General features: G+C 40.0%; 1 pseudogene across 1 annotated transcript in view; it reads right to left on the bottom strand.

Annotated features, from left to right (window-relative positions):
- Positions 1–506: 506 nt before the first annotated feature.
- LOC146361182 (uncharacterized) overlaps positions 507–20,981 on the bottom strand; it is a 20,952-nt pseudogene continuing 477 nt past the window's right edge. The window contains exons 1-10 of the transcript XR_014799428.1: positions 20,972–20,981; positions 20,709–20,823; positions 17,396–17,474; positions 17,060–17,288; positions 15,698–16,883; positions 9,851–10,466; positions 8,842–9,015; positions 6,378–6,551; positions 3,630–3,676; positions 507–3,480 (exon numbers count right to left, since the gene is read on the bottom strand). The exon at positions 20,972–20,981 is cut by the window's right edge and continues 477 nt beyond it. The product of XR_014799428.1 is annotated as an uncharacterized LOC146361182 (transcript). The remainder of the gene's footprint in view (positions 3,481–3,629; positions 3,677–6,377; positions 6,552–8,841; positions 9,016–9,850; positions 10,467–15,697; positions 16,884–17,059; positions 17,289–17,395; positions 17,475–20,708; positions 20,824–20,971) is intronic.

Below are 20,981 nucleotides of genomic sequence, written 5' to 3'. Positions count from 1 at the left end.
CTCAAGTTAAGTATGTGAATAACATTGCCACCACAAATGGAATAGACAACCTTCCAGAAAAGGTTGAAGTGGTGAAACACTGAAAAGTGCCCACTCACTTGAAAGCTTTCAAGTTTTTCCCTGGATTTTGTAATTATTATCGGAGGTTAATAGCAAACTACTCCACCATCATCTGTCAACTGTCAGTCCTCACCAAGAGTTATAGTCCCACTTGGAAGGACCCCAAAATCCAAGAACAATGTAGACACAAACCAAACCATCAGAGCCTTTTGCTGGACAGTGGACTCAGAACATATCTGTGATACATTTTACAACTACCTGTATGGTGTCAAATTCATTGTCAGGACTGACAATAATTCATTAACATATGCACTGACATCTGCTAAGGTCAGTGCAGTAGACATCACTGGCTTGCTGCCCTCAACACCTATGATTTTACCATACAATATCATCCTGGGTGCTGACTGTGACAGATCATTCCATATATATATATATAAAAAAATCACAATTAATTGAAATGTTTTATTTTACCAACAATTGCACACAGAGGCTTTTCACAGATGACGATAATGTGAGAGTAAGCCTCTCTCTGTGATAAAAACTAGACCTTTAAGAAACAAAAAAATCATAGCAATACATCAAGCAATAATTCACAAGGCATAATAATTAAAAAACAAACAAACAAACAAAAAACACCCTCTTTGTGCTTATAACATAATGGTGAAATAAAAAATGTGTTGACCTCAACTTACAAAGTGCCTATAAAAAAAATGACCAAAAACAGTCACAGGTATCACAGCTGGTTTATATAACGTTTTCTTTGGTATGTGGGAAAACCCTGACATGCAGAGTAAATAATGGATAGAATAATAGAACAAAAAATTAAGACAAATTGACTGTACTTCAAAGTCTCTCTTTAAATCTAAGAATAAAACGGTGAATGCTACAGGTACAGAACAGTGTTGAGGAAACACTTTAAGAAGAGAGTGAATGTTAGAGAAAGAGTTTCAGCCTTTTATGAAGCTGCTCTGATCTTCTGATATTTAAATTGTATTTACACTGCTGTAAACTGTATTTACAGCATTTATTTACAGCATTAATTTGGCATGTGTAAGTAAGTAAGTAAGTAAAGTTTATTAATTAAGCGCTTTTCATAGACAGGCAGTCACAAATCGCTGTACACACAAAAGTTAAAATAAACAGAACATTAAGTAACAAAATAGACAATCTAAATAATACAAAAAGTTAAAAAAAAGAGCATTTATCAACAGAAGATTTGTTTAAACAGAAAAGTTATAACTGCTTTTTAATGGATTCCACAGAGTCAACCAAAGTGTAGTTGTGGTTGTACACTGTTACACAGCATTGGTGCCACAGACTGAAAGGCTCTGTCCCCTTTCGTCTTCAGTAGTGTACGGGGAAAAAACAAAAAACTCTGAGTCTGTGAGCGGAGACAATGAGCAGCAGTGTATTTTGTAAGAAGCTTGGATAAATAATCTGACCATGGCCAAATAACCTGGCCATTCAGTGCTCTGTATGTGAAAAAAAATGAATTTTAAAACGAATTCTAAAATCTATTGGGAGCCAATGTAAAGAATATAAAACAGGAGTAATGTGAGCTCGCTTGCTAGAATGAGTTAGTAGTCTGGCTGCTGCATCTTGTATAGCTTGGAGGCAAGAAAGAGATGATTTGTCCAAGTTTTGTCCAAGCTGGTAAACAGGGCATTACAATAATCTAAACGTGATGACACAAATGCAAGAGCAATTTATTCCAATTCAGTTAAGGAGACCATTTTTCGCAGTTTAGAAATAAGATTTTTGAAATAAGAGCGTCTAACGTCTTTCACTGACTCATTATATAAGTGAAGAAGTTCTTTGAAGTGTTCATGATGGACACCACAGACGCGTTGAAGACCACAAGTTTGATTATTTAACCAGGGTGCGCAGGAACTAACAGAGCAATGCCCAGTTTTGAAAGGAGTAACCTGATTGACAGTGGCAAGACCGTGTTCATTAAAAGAGTTAATAAGGAGCTCAATATTGTCAGAAGAAGTTTTAAAATTAAAAAGACAAGAAAACTTAGAAATGATGGAGTCATCAATAATAAAACCTTGGGGAAGAGACTCTGAGTTGACAGATACATTAAAAGAGAATGACTTATGTTCACTAAAAACAACATCATTTAAGTTCAAGTGTTCAAGGGAAACACCATAAGTGAAGATCAAGTCTGGAGTATGCTCAGCAGTATGAGTACAACCTGATACATGCTGAACAAAATTAAAAGTCCATGATGCTCAGGAACTCCTTAGTGGTACTATTTGATGAGTGTTCTGCATTACAGTTGAAGTCACAATGACCTTGCCCATTTTAATAGTCAAGCTTCTCTGCACAGAACAAGTTATTTAAGATATAAGACTTGTTGGCAATTGAGCGGGCATTAATTAACATAATTTTAACGTTGCAACCCACCGGGACAGGTGTAGGGTGGCCTGGAAGAGAGTCTGCACTATGAGGTAAACCGCACAGCAAATCAGGGTTCCTGCTGCGATGAGCCGTGGCTTTCCATGCTTTCAGATGACAACTCGGGTGGTAAACGCAGGGGGTTGTGGGGATTAATCCAGCTCCGACAAGTCTTAGGTGTATATTACTGGCAGTAGCCCAGGGATAAAGCCCCCGAAGGTCTACTTCTCTCTGAAGCCAACAAATCAGCACAAGAAAGCCATCTCTCTTCCCCCGCTTCCACCGATGAGGCCTCTGTAGCAAAAACACTTGCACAACATGTAAAGTAAACAAACACATGGACAAAGGCAGTGGCACAGCCAAACACAGGTGCCATTTTGCCTTCTTTGTCTTGAGAGAAGTACAGCTTAGATGCAGAGTGGAATTACACACAAGTATGTGGAATTAGCTGTATGATCACTTACAAAATGAACTGACAAAAGCGTCATTCCTCTATGAGACCAAAGAAACTGAGGCACCAACCAGACCACCCAAACCCAAATCCAGCATAAAGAGGTTGAGTGAATGTGGTGTTGAAGGTGTGAAGGTGGATAAGAGTGCCAGATGAGACTCTGAAGAAGGACAGAGTGCCAGCTGGACAGTCCACATACACCGCTACTCTGTCAGGGATAGAGTAGGAGGAGTAAATGACTGTTTCTTTCCCATTGTGCCAGACGGAATAACCATCACAGCATCGCAAACTCCAGGACTGATCATTCCAAACAAACAAACAGTCCGTGTCTCTTCTTCTTCCAATTCCTTTGTAACTCACTGATATATGAACATCTCCTGTCCACTTAACCTCCCAGTAACAACGACCAGTCAGAACATTTCTACATAGCAGCTGAGGCCAGTGGCCAAATCTGTCTGGATGATCAGGATATGACTGATCCTCATACATATACGTCACCATTCTGTTGTTATCAGATAGTTTGAGTTTTCCATGTACTGTGTTTGTGTCAAGTGTGAGTTCACAGGAATCTGATAGAGATAAGAAAGACAATCCAGCTTCAGTTACTGATGCATCTGTTCATTGATTGACACTCTGATGATGACTCCTGATATCAGAGATGTGAATGAGTGATGATAATGGTTAAATATATAGCTTTGTTCGTTATCCAAACACTTACACTTCCTCAGACCTGGTCTCAGCCATCGAACTTCAGCAGACTTCATTCTGAAAGAAGTGACACATTTAAAACAACAGATGAACCAAAGTGCTTTCCAGGTAAGGTAGACGTATTAACAATTCTGAGTCTTGTCCCAGAAATCAGGTGTAGCTAAAATTCATTGTGTTAACCCTCAACTCTGGAAACTCTGGGTTTTTTGTTCCACAAAGAAAGTTCACTTATCTTTCTTTCAGTTTCTTAAGTGTCACAAAGTCTTTACTCTCTCTGACTAATGATATTCATTGACATGCATTCACATTTCTCAGTTCACTGGATTCAAATGGATGTTCACGGTGACCATGGGCATCCAGATATCTGAACTCCACTGATTAATTGAGAAAAAATTACCAGTAATCATCCCACAGATGTAATATTATCTACAGCTACTCTTAGTACCATTGATGTTAAGTTAGACTCCTTTTCTCCAATTGATCTTTCTGAGTTAACTTCAATAATTACTTCCTCCAAACCATCAACGTGTCTTTTAGACCCCATTCCTACAAAACTGCTCAAAGAAGTCCTGCCATTAATTAATTCTTCGATCTTAAATATGATCAACCTATCTCTAATAATCGGCTATGTACCACAGGCCTTCAAGCTGGCTGTAGTTAAACCTTTACTCAAAAAGCCATCTCTAGACCCAGCAGTCTTAGCTAATTATAGGCCAATCTCCAACCTTCCTTTCATATCAAAAATCCTTGAAAGAGTAGTTGTCAAACAGCTAACAGATCATCTGCAGAGGAATGGTTTATTTGAAGAGTTTCAGTCAGGTTTCAGAGCTCATCACAGCACAGAAACAGCTTTAGTGAAGGTTACAAATGATCGTATTATGGCCTCTGACAGTGGACTCATCTCTGTGCTTGTCCTGCTAGACCTCAGTGCAGCGTTCGATACTGTTGACCATAATATCCTATTAGAGCGATTAGAACATGCTGTAGGTATTACAGGTACTGCACTGCAGTGGTTTGTATCATATCTATCTAATAGACTCCAATTTGTGCATGTAAATGGAGAGTCCTCTTCACACACTGAGGTTAATTATGGAGTTCCACAGGGTTCAGTGCTAGGACCAATTCTGTTTACATTATACATGCTTCCCTTAGGCAGCATCATTAGAAGACATAGCATACATTTTCACTGCTATGCAGATGACACCCAGCTCTATCTGTCCATGAAGCCAGATAACACACACCAATTAGTTAAACTGCAGGAATGTCTTAAAGACATAAAGACCTGGATGGCCGCTAACTTTCTGCTTCTTAATTCAGATAAAACTGAGGTTATTGTACTCGGCCCTGAAAATCTTAGAAATATGGTATCTAACCAGATTCATACTCTGGATGGCATTACCTTGGCCTCCAGTAACGCTGTGAGGAACCTTGGAGTCATTTTTGACCAGGACATGTCCTTCAACGCACATATTAAACAAATATGTAAGACTGCTTTCTTCCATTTGCGCAACATCTCTAAAATTAGAAATATCCTGTCTCAGAGTGACGCTGAAAAACTAGTTCATGCATTTATTACTTCCAGGCTGGACTACTGTAATTCATTATTATCAGGATGTCCAAAAAACTCACTGAAAAGCCTTCAGCTAATCCAAAATGCTGCAGCAAGAGTACTGACAGGGACTAGAAGGAGAGAGCATATTTCTCCTGTTTTGGCTTCCCTTCATTGGCTTCCTGTTAAGTCCAGAATCGAATTCAAAATCCTGCTCCTCACATACAAGGTCTTAAATAATCAGGCCCCATCTTATCTTAATGACCTTGTAGTACCATATCACCCTATTAGAGCACTTCGCTCTCGCTCTGCAGGCCTACTTGTTGTTCCTAGAGTATTTAAAAGTAGAATGGGAGGCAGAGCCTTCAGTTTTCAGGCCCCTCTTCTGTGGAACCAGCTTCCAGTTTGGATTCGGGAGACAGAAACTATCTCTACTTTTAAGATTAGGCTTAAAACTTTCCTTTTTGCTAAAGCATATAGTTAGGGCTGGACCAGGTGACCCTGAATCCTCCCTTAGTTATGCTGCAATAGACGTAGGCTGCCGGGGGATTCCCATGATGCATTGAGTTTTTCCTTTCCAGTCACCTTTCTCACTCACTATGTATTAATAGACCTCTCTGCATTGAATCATATCTGTTATTAACCTCTGTCTCTCTTCCACAGCATGTCTTTTATCCTGTCTTCCTTCTCTCACCCCAACCGGTCGCAGCAGATGGCCGCCCCTCCATGAGCCTGGTTCTGCCGGAGGTTTCTTCCTGTTAAAAGGGAGTTTTTCCTTCCCACTGTCGCCAAAGTGCTTGCTCATAGGGGGTCATATGATTGTTGGGTTTTTCTCTGTATCTATGAAGCGCCTTGAGGCGACTTTTGTTGTGATTTGGCGCTATATAAATAAAATTGAATTGAATTGAATTAATTTTTTTGTCATAGCTGCAAACATTCTGAATTCAAGCTAAACATAATTAGAATGAAACTAATTTAATCAGCTGTGCAGGAACTGAAAGAGTTTCCATAATCTCAGAGTTTAGAATTAGACAAGAAGCTCTGGAAGTTCTCTGGTTAGCTCTGGTAGAATATGTTAATAGAAAACGAGTGAATCTAGCTAAAGACAGCTGATTCAAAACTATGAAAAAAGGAAAAAACACACAATACCAGTTTCTTTGAAAATGTTAATCCAGATTTTAAATTGTGATCAGTTGAAAAGGTCCTGACCTGAGAGCTTCTAGTGAACAGTTTGGACTTTTCAGTCCCTCAGACAAAAGCTTCATTCCTGAAACATGCAGGGTGGTGTTACTCAGGTCCAGCTCTCTTAGACTGGAGGACTGGGAGGTCAAAACTGAGGACAGAGCTTCACAGCTTCTCTCTGTCAAGTTACAGCCATTCAGCCTGATGAGACAATAATCAAAAAGGAGACATTCTTTATTTAACAGGTCTGGCAGTGACAAAGACAGTAATTAAACTCAGCCTTGCAAAAAATGTGGTTAATCAACATTAATTCATGACTTAACTTTATAGGACATGTTTGGATAACTGATGAATTTAAATTGGCTGTAGGTGCAGATGTGAGCCTGAAATATTGTCATTGTTCTGTCCCAAGTAAAGATTAAAAATGGTTCATAATAATTTAGTGATAAAAATGTCATATTTCAACTGTGGTAATTTATATTAAAAAAGAGAGTAATTTAGTTAAAAATATATTCTATACAGTCAGCATTAGTTTTTCTGTATCATATTTTGAAGGAGTAATCTGTGTTCGCAATGCATTGTGGGAAGCAGAAGCTGCAGTCAGTTGGGAAAAAGCATTGTACAGAAAACCTGCCTATCTGTGTTTAAACTTTATCTCCTGTGGCCTGAATCTTTATATACACCATCAAAAGCAATGGTTGTAAGTTTGTGACATGTTCTGGTTTGTTTTATATGTTTATAACAGCTGATTTAGAGATTGTTTTGTGAACGTGTTTGTACCAGGAATTAGCCTTACCCCAGAAGCGGATTTTGCTTAGAGCATGGTCTATTACCATAGCAATGATGCTAGCGATCTAATTTGCATATCAGAGGATTGTTAAAACTACTGTTTATTATTACTTAGCAGCTAAGACTAACTTTGATACATGTTTTCTATCACTAACTATTTCTTTTGTGCACTTATTTCACAATGTCAAAGAGCTAAAGGATATTTTATTTTCTGGTTTATTTTTTAGTTTCACTCAGCACTTTCATCGAGCTATTCAAGCCACAGTTGTAAAAGATTGTAAGCCGTCGAGAAGACTGTAATAAAGGAGCAAGACGCTCAGTTTCCTGGCTCATGAAAATTGAGTTTGGCTTGCTGTTGACCTGTGTTAACATACAGTGTATCCAACACGTAGCGATAACAGTATAGTCATTTTCCCTGTGTTATCCCTGTGGTAGATTTGTGACATTTTTAGGGTGTACACACTCTCTTGTCCAAAATGTCTGTGAAAGTTCTCAGTCATCCAGGTCATCGTAGTCTAAGGAGCTTGGAAAGAAAAGCGTCTGGACTTCTTTGAGTTGCTTGAAGACGTTTCACCTCTCATCTGAAAAGATTCTTCATTTCTAAGGGTCAAATAGTGGAGAGTACCAGATTTAAACCCAGTGGGAGTTACCCCCCAAAGAGGGACAAAGGACCCCCTGATGATCCTCTATCTACTCACATGAGCCAAGGTGTGAAAGCGGGTGTAGGTCACAATCAGCCAGGGTTTCAGGTGAGCTCATTGTGAAACCTGGCCCCACCCTATCATGTGATTTCCTGAGGTCAGATGGCCCAGGATGTGAGTGGGCGTTAAGGCGTCTGGGAAGAGATCTCAAAACTGGATTATAGATGGCAGACAGTTGGTGTCGTAAACCACCACCTCTGTTCCAAGATGGTCGCTCACAGTGGACGTAAATGGCTTCTTTCACTCCTCTTTCAACCCATCTGTCCTCTCTGTCCAAAATGTGAACGTTGGCATCCTCGAAAGAGTGACCTTTGTCCTTTAGATACAGATGAACTGCTGAGTCTTGTCCCGTGGAGGTGGCTCTTCTATGTTGTGCCATGCGCTTGTGAAGTGCCTGTTTGGTCTCTCCGATGTAGAGGTCTGGGCATTCCTCGCTGCACTGTACAGCATACACCACGTTGTTAAGTTTGTGTTAAGGAGTTTTGTCTTTTGGGTGAACCAGTTTTTGTCTGAGTGTGTTGCTGGGTCTGAAGTACACTGGGATGTCGTGCTTGGAGAGATCCCTCCTGAGTTTCTCTGATACACCGGCTACATAGGGGATGACCCTTTGTAGCCATTTGACCCTTAGAACTGAAGAAGCTTCTCGGATGAGAGGTGAAACGTCTTCAAGCAACTCAAAGAAGTCCAGACGCTTTTCTTTCCAAGCTTCTTAGACTCTCTTTTCCAAAGTTAGCAAGGATGGGCTTCATCCACCCTGTGATTCTGAAATAATATACGCCCTTGAAAAAAGAGAAGTGAGTTTTGTTGGTGACAGAGCTGCCTTCTGTCTTGTCGAACTCTGTGTCCTGTTAGCTTGGTAGGGTGTGGCTAACTGAACAGCAGTGTTGCGGAACAAACAGACATGATATTTTCATATCTGTGTTCAGCACATAAGGGATATAATTTTTTTAAAAAGATCTCAAAGAAGTCATTAAAAAAAATTAACTACAACTTGATCTGACCTGAGAGTTTCCAGTAAACCGTTTGGACTTTTCAGTCCCTCAGACAGAAGCTTCATTCCTGAATCCTGCAGGGTGGTGTTACTCAGGTCCAGCTCTCTTAGACTGGAGGACTGGGAGGCGAGAACTGAGGACAGAGCTTCACAGCTTCTCTCTGTCAAGTTACAGCCATTCATCCTGACGAGACAATATTCAACAAGATTATTTTTTACATATTGTTTTGTTAGATGTTTTCTCATTATGCATTTAACTACCATCATTACTAAATTCATATTAAATTTATTCTGCATCAGTTAGCATTTACATATAACTGATACTAGAAAACAAATGGTTTGACTTTAATTATGAGCTAATTGTAACTGCACAAAAGTAATTTATCTCCTCCACCTCCTAAATGGGAAGAACAGAACAACCTGTGTAACAACATCACCTCTAGAGGTGATGTTGTTACATTTATTTACAGGAAAACTGGTGGTCTTAAAATATGTTTTCGTTAAGTTTAAATTCAATTTTCATACAATTCACTTAGAGTAAGTTGTTAACATTCAATATACGGTTTGTAAATAGAAGAAAATTACAAAATAGTAGAAAAAGCTATGAACACTTCAGAAGCAGGCTCATATTTATTCTGGATGTGAAAAAGGTTATATGTTAAGCTTCAATAATACAGCTCTTGTCAAACAGCACCAACCAGTTTTATCACATTTTTAATCTAAATCTTGAAGTTGATCACTTGCTGCTACAAGATGAAAATGGGATCTGATCAAACTGAATTCATCCACAGCTAAATGTTTGTGTGGAAGATGCCCCCCCACCAAATTCCACAAAAAGATTTTTCACAGTATAGATTCCTACTGTGAAGCTGGGTCTGAACTTTTGGAAAGTAGCTGACCAGTATGTATTCAATGCACTAATGAATGTAAAAGTGATTTACAGAAATATACTGTAACGTTAAGGTGTAAGGTGTACAAAGGATTGAAATCAGAATCAGTAAATGTATTTGTGAAATTACACAGCTTTGATGGAGGCTTTGGCCACTGGCAGGAGCCTCAAAAGAGCTTCCTCTGATGTAGAGTATTTCTTTAGGTCGAACACATCCAGATTTTTTTTTGATGACAGCAAGATGAAGACCAGAGCTGACCACTGAGCAGGAGACAATTTATCTGTGGAAAGACTTCCTGAACTCAGGGACTGTTGGATGTCCTCCACTAGAGAATGATCATTCAGTTCATTCAGACAGTGGAACATATTGATGATTCTTTCAGCAGACAGATTCTGACAGAGCTTCTCCTTGATATACTGGACTACCTCCTGATTGGTCTGTAAACTACATCCTGTTTCTGTTGGGAGGTCTTGTAGGAGAGTCTGATTGGTCTGCAGGGAAAGACCCAGGAGGAAGCGGAGAAACAGGTCCAGGTGTCCGTTTGGACTCTGTAAGGCCATGTTCACAGCCCTTTGGTAGAAGTGTGTCTCTGTACATTCTCTTATTTCAGACGTATTGGAGGTTGTTACTTGATCTTGCAGCAGATTGACTCCAGTGTTGAAGAAAGTCAGATGGACATGAAGAGCAGCCAGAAACTCCTGAATGCTCAGGTGGATGAAGCAGAAAACCTTGTCTTGGTACAGTCCTCTCTCTTCTTTAAAAAAACAGCTGTTCATAACAGCTGATTTAGAGATCGTTTTGTGAATGTGTTTGAAGCGGATTTTGCTTAGAGCATGGTCTATTACCATAGCAATGATGCTAGCGATCTAATTTGCATATCAGAGGATTGTTAAAACCACTGTTTATTATTACTTAGCAGCTAAGACTAACTTTGATACATGTTTTCTATCACTAACTATTTCTTTTGTGCATTTATTTCACAATGTCAAGGAGCTAAAGGATATTTTATTTTCTGGTTCATTTTTTAGTTTCACTCAGCACTTTCATCGAGCTATTCAAGCCACAGTTGTAAAAGATTGTAAGCCGTCGAGAAGACTGTAATAAAGGAGCAAGACGCTCAGTTTCCTGGCTCATGAAAATTGAGTTTGGCTTGCTGTTGACCTGCGTTAACATACACAGTGTATCCAACACGTAGCGATAACAGTATAGTGAAAAGCCAGGTCAGCAGTTGTTGGAAGATAAAGTTTACGCCACAGCGATGGATGCCCGTGGGGAGAAGGCAGAAGAAATGGCTAACTCAGGAGACAAAGCATCATCAGAGGCTAGCTCCCGATCCAAACACTCTGGCTCCAAGCGCTCATCTTCCAAGTTGTCCTCAAGGTCCAGTGTATTGGAAGCAGCCATCTTTGCAAGAGCTTCTGCTGAAGCTACAAACGCGAAAGCCTTTACAGTAAGAGACAATTTGAAATTAAAAAGCAGCAAGAAAATCTGGAAATGGATTTACAGATGTTAGAGATAGAGAAAAAAGATGCAGCCGCTACGGCAAAAGCAGAGGTTCTAGAAGCTGCCGCAGCTGTTAAACAAGAAAAAAGAGAATGTTTAAAAAGTTCAGTCCCACCACAAGTTATCAGACAGAGAACTATGGAGTACGTGCAACATCAAACCCAGCTAAAGTCACATCCGGCTGAAGAAGGAACACCTCAAGTCGAACTGATAGCAAAGGCGCCATCATTCACTCCAAGGAAACCAACCTCCTCTCCACCTGTACTCTCAAAAATGTACGTAGAGGAGGAAACTTTTGGCCCACCAAGAGAGTATGTCGAGCCGAACAGTCACCATGCTCCTCACAATAGTGATGCACCTATGGCTGACTTTGCTAGGTTCCTTGCACGCAGAGAGTTAATCACAACAGGGCTCTTTAAGTTTGATGACACCCCTGAAAATTTTAGAGCATGGCAGTCTTCATTCTTAAATGCAACTGGAGGCATTGATCTTACATACAGTCAGCAGTTAGATCTCCTAGTCAAGTGGCTCGGTAAAGAGTCCTCAGAGCATGTTAAAAGAATCCGGGCCGTTTATACCACTAACCCCAAATCTGCCTTCCAGTTGTCATGGGATAGGCTGGAGGAGTGTTATGCTACACCTGAAGTAGTAGAGAATGCCCTGTTTAAAAAACTGGACGGTTTTCCTCGCCTTACAAACAGAGACAATGTTAAACTTAGGGAACTAGGAGATTTGCTCCTAGAGCTGCAGGTTGCTAAAGATGAAGCCTACCTCCCAGGCCTCGCTTACCTTGACACACCACGTGGGGTTAAGCCCATAGTGGAAAAGCTGCCTCCAAGTTTGCAAGATAAATGGCTCCACACTGGTTCAAAATACAAACAGAAAAATAATGTGACGTTCCCTCCATTCTCATACTTTGTAAAGTTTGTCCAAGAGGAGGCAAAAGCAAGAAACGATCCAAGTTTTGTGTCATGCAGCAGCCAACCCCTCAACAAAGGTGAGAGACCACCATTCAAACAAACTAGCTACAAATCAACTCTAACTGTAAACAGAACAGAGGTTGATACAAGTGCTTCTGCTAGTATCAGAGAGGATGATCTAACACGTTATTGTCCAGTCCACAAGAAAGCGCATCCTGTAGCCAAATGTACACAGCAAATCCAGCATGTCCAAATTAACACTGTCAGATTTGATTTCAACACTATTAAAGTGTCTATATGGGTCCACACCAGAGAGTGTTAATTTAACTCTTTTTGGAGAGTTGGTACGTTAACTCTTATTTAGTGTTAAACACCACATCTGTCTGGAGTTGATCATTTAACACTTACTAATGCTAACTAGGTGTTAAGAGTTTATATATTAACTCTCAAAGAGTATTTTAGTTTAACTACGTAAGAGTTATCTTCTAATTAATTCTAAAAAGCGGGAATTTTGCTGTTCTGAACTTCTAGAAATTTCTTTTGGAAATAAACATTTACTAAAAAGACGCAATGGTTTTTGAAAAACATTTATTCTGAACTGTGCACCACAATTTCAAAACATTTTCTGAAAGATGTAACAGTGTACATGTTCTCACTTTCATTAGAATTTTGTTTATCAAAAGGTCTGACATAGGTGAGCTGGCAAATGCAAATAAGAGCATTCTCATCACTTATTTCTTCAATACAATATGCATGTCCTTCATTCATCACTTTGTGGAACTTCAACGCACTTCTGCTCTCCCCCATATTCCATCTTCACAAGCATATACTATGTGAAGATTGAATAAAAATTAGTTGACACTAATTAATGGCACAAATAATCCGGTAATCAATTGCAGCACAGTAAAAAAAAGGAATCCTTTTTGAGCCATTACTTGTGTAAAGTATTTTCACAAAAGACAAGGACACAGGCAACAGGTAATACTGAACTAAATGTAAAACCTCAACCTTTTTCATTTTTACCTAAACCGTGTGCACAAAACTCTGGAGGGATCTAAATGCTAACGTAGAACCCAGTCAGGACATCTGCTACTGCTGTTTGCTCGTTTTTTTATTTTATTTTTATGGGAGATCATTTTCAGGCTTCAAGTAGCACCATTATACCAACATTTCACATTCTAGACATTGTTTTAGGTGTATTTGACCAAAAATTTGACTGAAAATTCACATGCAAGCTTTTTTTCAAGGCTGTGGTATTTGCCCGCAAACAATACCTTTCAGCTAGCTAAAACAGAATATTATGCTATCACCGAGCAACATGGCTAATGCCTTTCACACAGCTTTGTCTCAACTCCAAAGAGCCACAGAAGTAAAAGCTAATAATAATAATTGAAACAATCTTTGAAAAACTTACCAAGCATGGCATGGCAAACAACTCAAATATGTAGAGCAAAATGTTCTGAAAAGGCTTCACTTCAGCTTCGATTGGAGCCTATGGTGCTGGGGGCGGAGTCTGTGAATTTACTCTATTGGTGCCATAGCCCCTGTAGGAGTTTGGAGTTAAGAGGTCAAGAGTTAATGTTTCCATTGTAACACCTCCAGATTTGACATAGAAACACTCATTTTTAACACTCGATTTTAACTACTATCATTTTACACCTCAGAGTTACATTAAACGTGACTCTACTTAGAGTAAAATTAACTCTACTTTTGCAAGAAGACTACTAACACCAAAACATTTAACACTTTTGAATTTGCTGTGTAGAGCTTTCCGGATCAAACCACTACAAGAAAGACGAAACATACTCAAAGAACACAAACTATGTTTTTGCTGTTGTTCTCCCATGCACACAATAAAGGACTGCAACCTGAAGGTCAAGTGTGAGGAGTGCCAAAGTGAAAAACATTGCTCTGCCATGCACCCTGACATGGGTCAAAAACCCCAGCCAGAAAATGCACCTGAACCAGAGCCTCAGCCTCAAGACAACACTCTACCCAAGGTAACGTCACGATGCACTGAGATCTGCGGTGAAGGCTGTCCTCTGCGTTCTTGCTCCAAGGTATGTCTAGTTCAAGTTTTCCCTAAAGGTCAACCAGAACGGTCTGTTAAGATGTACGCCATTCTTGATGATCAGAGCAATTGCTTGCTGGCACGTCCTGAATTCTTTGAGCTATTTGGAATCAAGGATAGCCCTCTGACATACCATATGAGAACGTGTGCTGGTCTAACTCAAATGCTCGGCAGGAAAGCAGTGGGGTTCCAAATTGAGCCTGTAGGTGAAGGCCCACGTCTAGACCTTCCTCCTCTCATTGAATGTGATGAGATAGTATTTAACAGAGATGAAATACCTACACCTGAAGTCGCTCTTGCCCATGCCCACTTGAAACATCTAGCTCCTCTGATACCTAAGCACGACCCAGCTGCCCAGATTGCAGTTCTACTGGGCAGAGACATCATACAAGTCCACAAGGCATGACAACAAGTCAACGGCTCCCTCAGGTGATTCGGTTTAGGAAAGAGCTCATTGCAACCACTGCTGACATCCAGCAGATGTTTTACGGGTTCCTGGTTAGACCAGACCACAGAGATTATTTGAGGTTCCTGTGGCACAAGGACAATGACTTGTCAAAAGAGGTGCAGGAGTACCGCATGCGAGTACATGTTTTTGGTAATAGCCCATCACCAGCGGTAGCCATCTATTGCCTTCGAAGAGCCATCCAGGAAGGTGAGGCAAAGTTTGGAGCAGACACAAGACACTTCGTCGAGAGACACTTCTACGTCGATGACGGGCTGATTTCGGTTCCCACAGAGTCTGCAGCCATCGATCTGCTCAAGCGCACATGTGCATCCTTAGCTGAGTCTAACCTCAAGCTCCACAAAATCGCCTCGAATAGTGTCTCAGTCATGCAAGCATTCAAGCCAGAGGATTTGGCCTCCAGCATCAAAGACTTGAGTCTCGGCGATGATGCTTTACCGGCCCAGAGAAGTCTAGGACTGGGACATTAACACTGATTCATTTACCTTCAAGGTAGCTGTCAATGACAAACCCTATACCCGCCGCGGGGTTCTCTCAGGGATTAATAGCATCTTCGACCCCTTGGGACTAGCATCGCCAGTGACAATCAAAGGCAGACTCTTGTTACGCAAAATGTCAAATGGAGTCCAAGATTGGGATGCTTCTCTCCCCCCAAGAGGAGATGGACGCATGGGAAACATGGAAAATGTCCCTCCAAGATCTGAGCAGTCTCAGAGTGCCACGCTGCTATGTACCAGCCTCCCTTTCCAAGTCCACTTACACTGAACTGTGTGTCTTTAGTGATGCCTCAAACTGGGCTATTGCAGCAGTAGCATATTTGAAAACAGTCAATGCAGAGGGACAATGTGAAGTTGGATTTGTGCTTAGGAAAGCAAAACTTTCACCCCAACCAGAACCCACAATACCTCGTCTTGAACTTTGTGGAGCAGTTCTAGCGGTAGAGATGGCGGAGCTCATTCTGGATGAACTTGATGATAAAGCAAACATGGATGAAGCAGAAAACCTTGTCTTGGTACAGTCCTCTCTCTTCTTTAAAGATCTGTGTGAACACTCCTGAGTAAACTGAAGCTGTTCTGATGTCAATGCCACACTCTCTCAGGTCTGATTTATAGAAAATCAAGTTGCCTTTCTGCAGCTGTTCATATGCCAGTTTTCCCAGAGCCTCAATGATTGCCCTAGTCTTTGGATTCCAGTGTGGATCTGTTTCATCCCCTTCATCATACTTGACCTTCTTCATTTTGGCCTGAACCACTAAGAAATAGATGTACATATCAGTCAGGGTCTTCGGCAGCTCTCCTCCCTCTCTGGGTTTTAGTGCATCCTCCAGAACTGTAGCAGTGATCCAGCAGAAGACTGGGATATGGCACATGATGTGAAGGCTCTGTGATGTCTTGATGTGAGAGATGATCCTGCTGGCTTGTTCCTCATCTCTGAATCTCTTCCTGAAATACTCCTCCTTCTGTGTGTCAGTGAACCCTCTGACCTCTGTTATTATGTCAACACACCTAGGAGGGATCTGACTGGTTGCAGCAGGTCGTGTGGTTATCCAGAGGTGAGCATTAGGTAGGAGGTTCCCCCTAAAGAGGTTTGCCAGCAGCACATCCATTGAGGCGGCCTTTCTTGGGTCAGTTAGGATTTCAGTGTTGTGGAAATCCAGAGGAAGTCGACACTCATCCAGACCATCAAAGATAAATACAATCTTGAAATCTTCAAAGCTGTAGATTCCTGCTTCTTTGGTTTCAGCAAAGAAGTGATGAACAAATTCCACCAAGCTAAATTGTTTCTCTTTCAGCACATTTATCTCCTTAAAAGTGATTGGAAATATGAACTGGATGTCCTGGTTGGCTTTCTCTTCTGCCCAATCCAGAGTGAACTTCTGTGTTAATACTGTTTTACCAATGCCAGCAACTCCCTTTGTAAGAAATGTTCTGATTGGTTCATCTCTTCCAGCTGAGGCTTTAAAAAAATCTTCTTGTCTGATTGTTGTTTCAGGTCTGTCTTGTTTCCTGGAGGCCAAATCAATCTGTCTGACCTCATGTTCATCATTGACCTCTGCAGTCCCTCCCTCCGTAATGTAGAGCTCTGTGTAGATCTGATTCAGAAAGGTTGAGTTTCCTGCTTTAGCAATCCCTTCAAATACACATTGGAATTTCTTTTTCAGCTTAGATTTAAGTTTACGCTGACAAACCGCAGCCAAAAATTCTGAAAAAAAAGAAAAAAAATCCCAAATAAGATTTATTAATAAATTATTCTGTAAATAGTCTAACGTTTCAGTCTACTAAAGAATGAGTGTTTGAACATAAGTTGGTCTATCTGCTGACAGATTAATAAATATTCACTGTATCCAGTAACTTAAATCTTTAGAGAAATCTGCTTACTATTCTGTAGACAGTCAGCCAACCGCTCCTGCTTCATTCTCATCAGAAAGTACATTGTGATCTTCACAACTGCATCTCTGGTGCTCCGCCTCTCATCCTTATCCTCATCCTCCAACAAATCCCCATCCTCCAACTGATTTTCCAAGTCTTTTGGACAATCTGAGCTCAGAACCCTTTGGATCTTCTTTAGCTCTTTCCCAATGAAAGTAAAAATTTCTGACTTGAGCACCTGGAAATGAAAGACAAACTGAGTGCAGAGTCTAAAAACCTGCAAGTCTAAACAGAGAAATATGCACAGTTTTAAGAGCTGAAAAGTACATTTCGATATATACCCACCCTAAATATGAAGTTTAACTGTTTATGATCCTGCGAAGCAGACAGACCCCAGGAAACATTTGAGCCCTTCTGCAGAAGGCTATGGAAAAAAAACATAATGTTTAAGTTCTCTAGACATGAGGATGTGCAAAGCTACTGCCGTTTACCCTTCAAAGGAAGAACAAAACATAACAGAGCTATGTACAGGAAATATAAGGAGCTGCTGGATCATTATCAGAAGAAAGTAGAGCTTGCAGTGTGCAAGGGCATAGAGGCTTTGCCACATCCAGAGTATTGATCTGCAGAGCATTATGCAGAGTACAACCATCAGAAGCCTACTGAAAAGGTTCCACACCATGATGGATCATAAGGTTAGACATGTTAGGTAGCTGTTTAGAGATGAAATATCATATTAACTGTGATAATATTGATATAAATATTTAGGCATGCCACATGCTAGTCTCCAATGACGACCTAGTAGGGAACTACAAAAGGTCAGATTTACAGCAAAGCAATATTTTTTCAAAATATGCGAGAAAACTTTTCCCGTTAAAGGTGGACACAAAATACTTGTTTCCTCACTTGAGGGAAAAACACTATCAGCTACAACCAGGCTATAAAGGAGGGGACACTAACAGTTGGTGATGTGTGACTGAAAACCAAAAATCCTTTCTGCACTTGCTACTTCACTCCAAATGACGGGAAGAGCAAAATGTAGATGCAAAAAGCTTGACCTTGAGAACACATCTCGCATATTAGCTTCTTTTCAGTCACATCCTTTTAAATCTATAATCAAATTTAAAATTCTACTCCTTACAAACAAGGCCTTGAATAATCAGGCCCCATCTTATCTTAAAGAGCTCACAGTAGCACGTCACCCCGCCAAAAAAACCCACACTTTGGGGTGACATGTCACGCCAAAGTGACCACATGTACTGCAGTCTTACAGTACATATGGTTCCGTACAGTATTTATAGGAACGATAGGAGGCAGTCTTCACCTTTCAGGCCCTTCTTCTGTGGAACCAGCTGCCAGTTTGGGAGCTGACAGACATCCTGACTACTTTTAAGAATAGGATGAAAACATTCCATTTTGATAAAGCATAGAGTTAGTCCTAGATCAGGTGACCCAGAATCCTCCCATCAGTCCCCGTTAGTCTGGAGCTCCATTCAAGATCTTGTCTCATTGGGTGAGGATGATTAGGAGAAAGGTGGTGGATGAGCTCAAAACTACTCAGGAGGAGAATGCTAATGATCTGAAGGCAGCTGGAACTAGAGTCACCACGTATGCCATTGATAACACACTAAGCCGCCACCAGTGTTGGTCAAGTTACTTGAAAAAAGTAATCAGTAACTAATTACTGATTACTTCCCCAAAAAAGTAATCCTGTTACTTTACTGATTACTTATTTTCAAAAGTAATTAATTACTTAGTTACTTTTTAACCCTTTAAGACCTACCATAGAACCAAGTCCGCCAGAGCTTATATTATATTTTTACATGTTGTAGTGCCTTTTTTGGGAGCATTTCAAGTTGATATACATCAATACAACCATTATAGCCCAAATTTTAATAATATGTCTGCATTAAGTAAATAGAAATTACATAAATTGCAAGAAAGTGCAATAAACTACAAAAAAATTGAAAATCGTTTTTGTTTTTTTAACATATATTTCTAGTTAGAGAAATTTAAGAGGCTTATCCCTCAAAACTGTAAATACAAAAAAGTTGCACAAAATAGTTTCCCACCACAGGAAATTTATTTTGAGTGTCTTCATAGTTTTATTTTTGAAATACACCAATTTTTATATACTGCAGGAAAAACAAAAATAAATATTATAGTGCAAATTTGCAAAAAAGCACCATATGCATCAAAATAAACTATTTCCAGCAGTGCAATTTTAGTTCTAAGCATCCCAGAAACGACACAGAAAGTCATAAAGTCAAACATAACTTTTAAAAACACCAGTATAGGCTCATGAGGCCCTGATGGTAAAAAAACTACATTTCCGCGAAAATGACGTCACTTCCGGTTTCGGGCAGGTAATGGCGGACATGCGATAGTTCACGCTGACCTCTATTCTAACGTAGGAAGTGTTATGAACAGCTGATCGGATCAGCGAAGCGTGTTTCTGGAATATTATGTTTTTGTTCCTGCAAGCGCTTTTTATGCAGTTTTTGCAAAGCTATATGTGGAAGGAAACTGTGACCTAGGACAAGCTGATGGCATAAGATGTAAGTACAACTCCTCCGGTTTCATATGCAAAAAAAATTATTGCGCTAACTTACGTGGTTGCAGTTCTACAAGGATTTAAAAGCAGTTGCCAAAACAGAGCGTGCCCGCTCTGACCGGTTTTAAAGGGTTAAAAACACAATTTACAACCTGAATAGGTGATAAAGCGATAGATCTTTCAGCCCAATTCTACTTTTTCTACATAATCCATCATACAAAATGTAATCAAATGGAAAAGTCTCTTTTTAAAACTTGTTTTATTAGTTTTAATGTTTTAACTTTATGCATCAAGCAAAAATGCAATTATATGTAAAATTCTCTGACTGGAAGAAATTTGTTTAACATTTAAACTTATTTTCTGCACATTTCAGCACATAAAATAAAATATTTTTTGTGTTTACACTCACTCTTTCAAACAGATGTACGTAAAACAAAGCAGAAAATAAATAAAGTCAAAGACTAGCGGTCCTGTTGCTCTATTTTCACCGGTAAAGCAGGAGTGGGGTAGGCAGAGGTTTACCCTGGTGCAGGTGTGCCGCAGCGGTCAGTTGAAGAATCCGCGAGTTTCTCTGTGAGTTTCCCATTACGTCGTAGCGTACTCGGTGCTTGCTTGGAAGTTTAGGGGTTTTTTTTCGCTGTAAAAAGAAGTTTTCTTCCCACGCACAACGGACGCTAATGTTTTTGTCACTTTTTATGGAATCAAACTTAAAGTAAGGTCAGTACTTCCATGCTTTAAACGCTGCACGCTCATACTCTCTCCCGCACTCGATATATTATCCATTGTTGATCTGCACACAGCTGTTGTCGCACTCGCTTACCTCACTGTCATGAGACATTCTCGCAAAAAAAATCACGGTTTTAGTAACGCAGTAACGCAGCGTTCCTACGGAAAAGTAACGGTAATCTAATTACAGTTTTTGCAATAGTAATCCCTTACTTTACTTGTTACTTGAAAAAAAGTAATCAGATTACAGAAACGCGTTACAAATAACGCGTTACTGCCCATCTCTGGCCGCCACACTACTTGTCCTGCTTACTCAACATTTTGTTTTATATCCCTGCTCTAATCAAGGTAAACTTTTTATATATATTTAATGCTTACCGTACATCAGGATGTTGTTCATCTTTAAACACAACAGGTTTGTCCATAGACTTCTCACTTTTCATGGACACACAGCTAGAGTGGTCTGCTCTCTGTTTCTGCATCCTAATAAATACTATAAAAAAACAAAAAAAAGAAAGAAAAAATATTCCATCAGATTAAATATAACTCATTTGGAAATAATTGTCGGCTTTATGTCTCTGCAGTCTGAACTCTCTGAGACAGGAAAAGCAGAATTGTTGAACATGCTCTAAAAATCTGACTGGGCCTGTC

This window comes from Perissodus microlepis, chromosome 23 (assembly GCF_051167445.1).
Source record: "Perissodus microlepis isolate ML-2025 ecotype Zambia chromosome 23, ASM5116744v1, whole genome shotgun sequence".
Taxonomy (NCBI): Eukaryota; Metazoa; Chordata; class Actinopteri; order Cichliformes; family Cichlidae; genus Perissodus; species Perissodus microlepis.
This window is presented reverse-complemented; position numbering and strand designations above follow the sequence as displayed.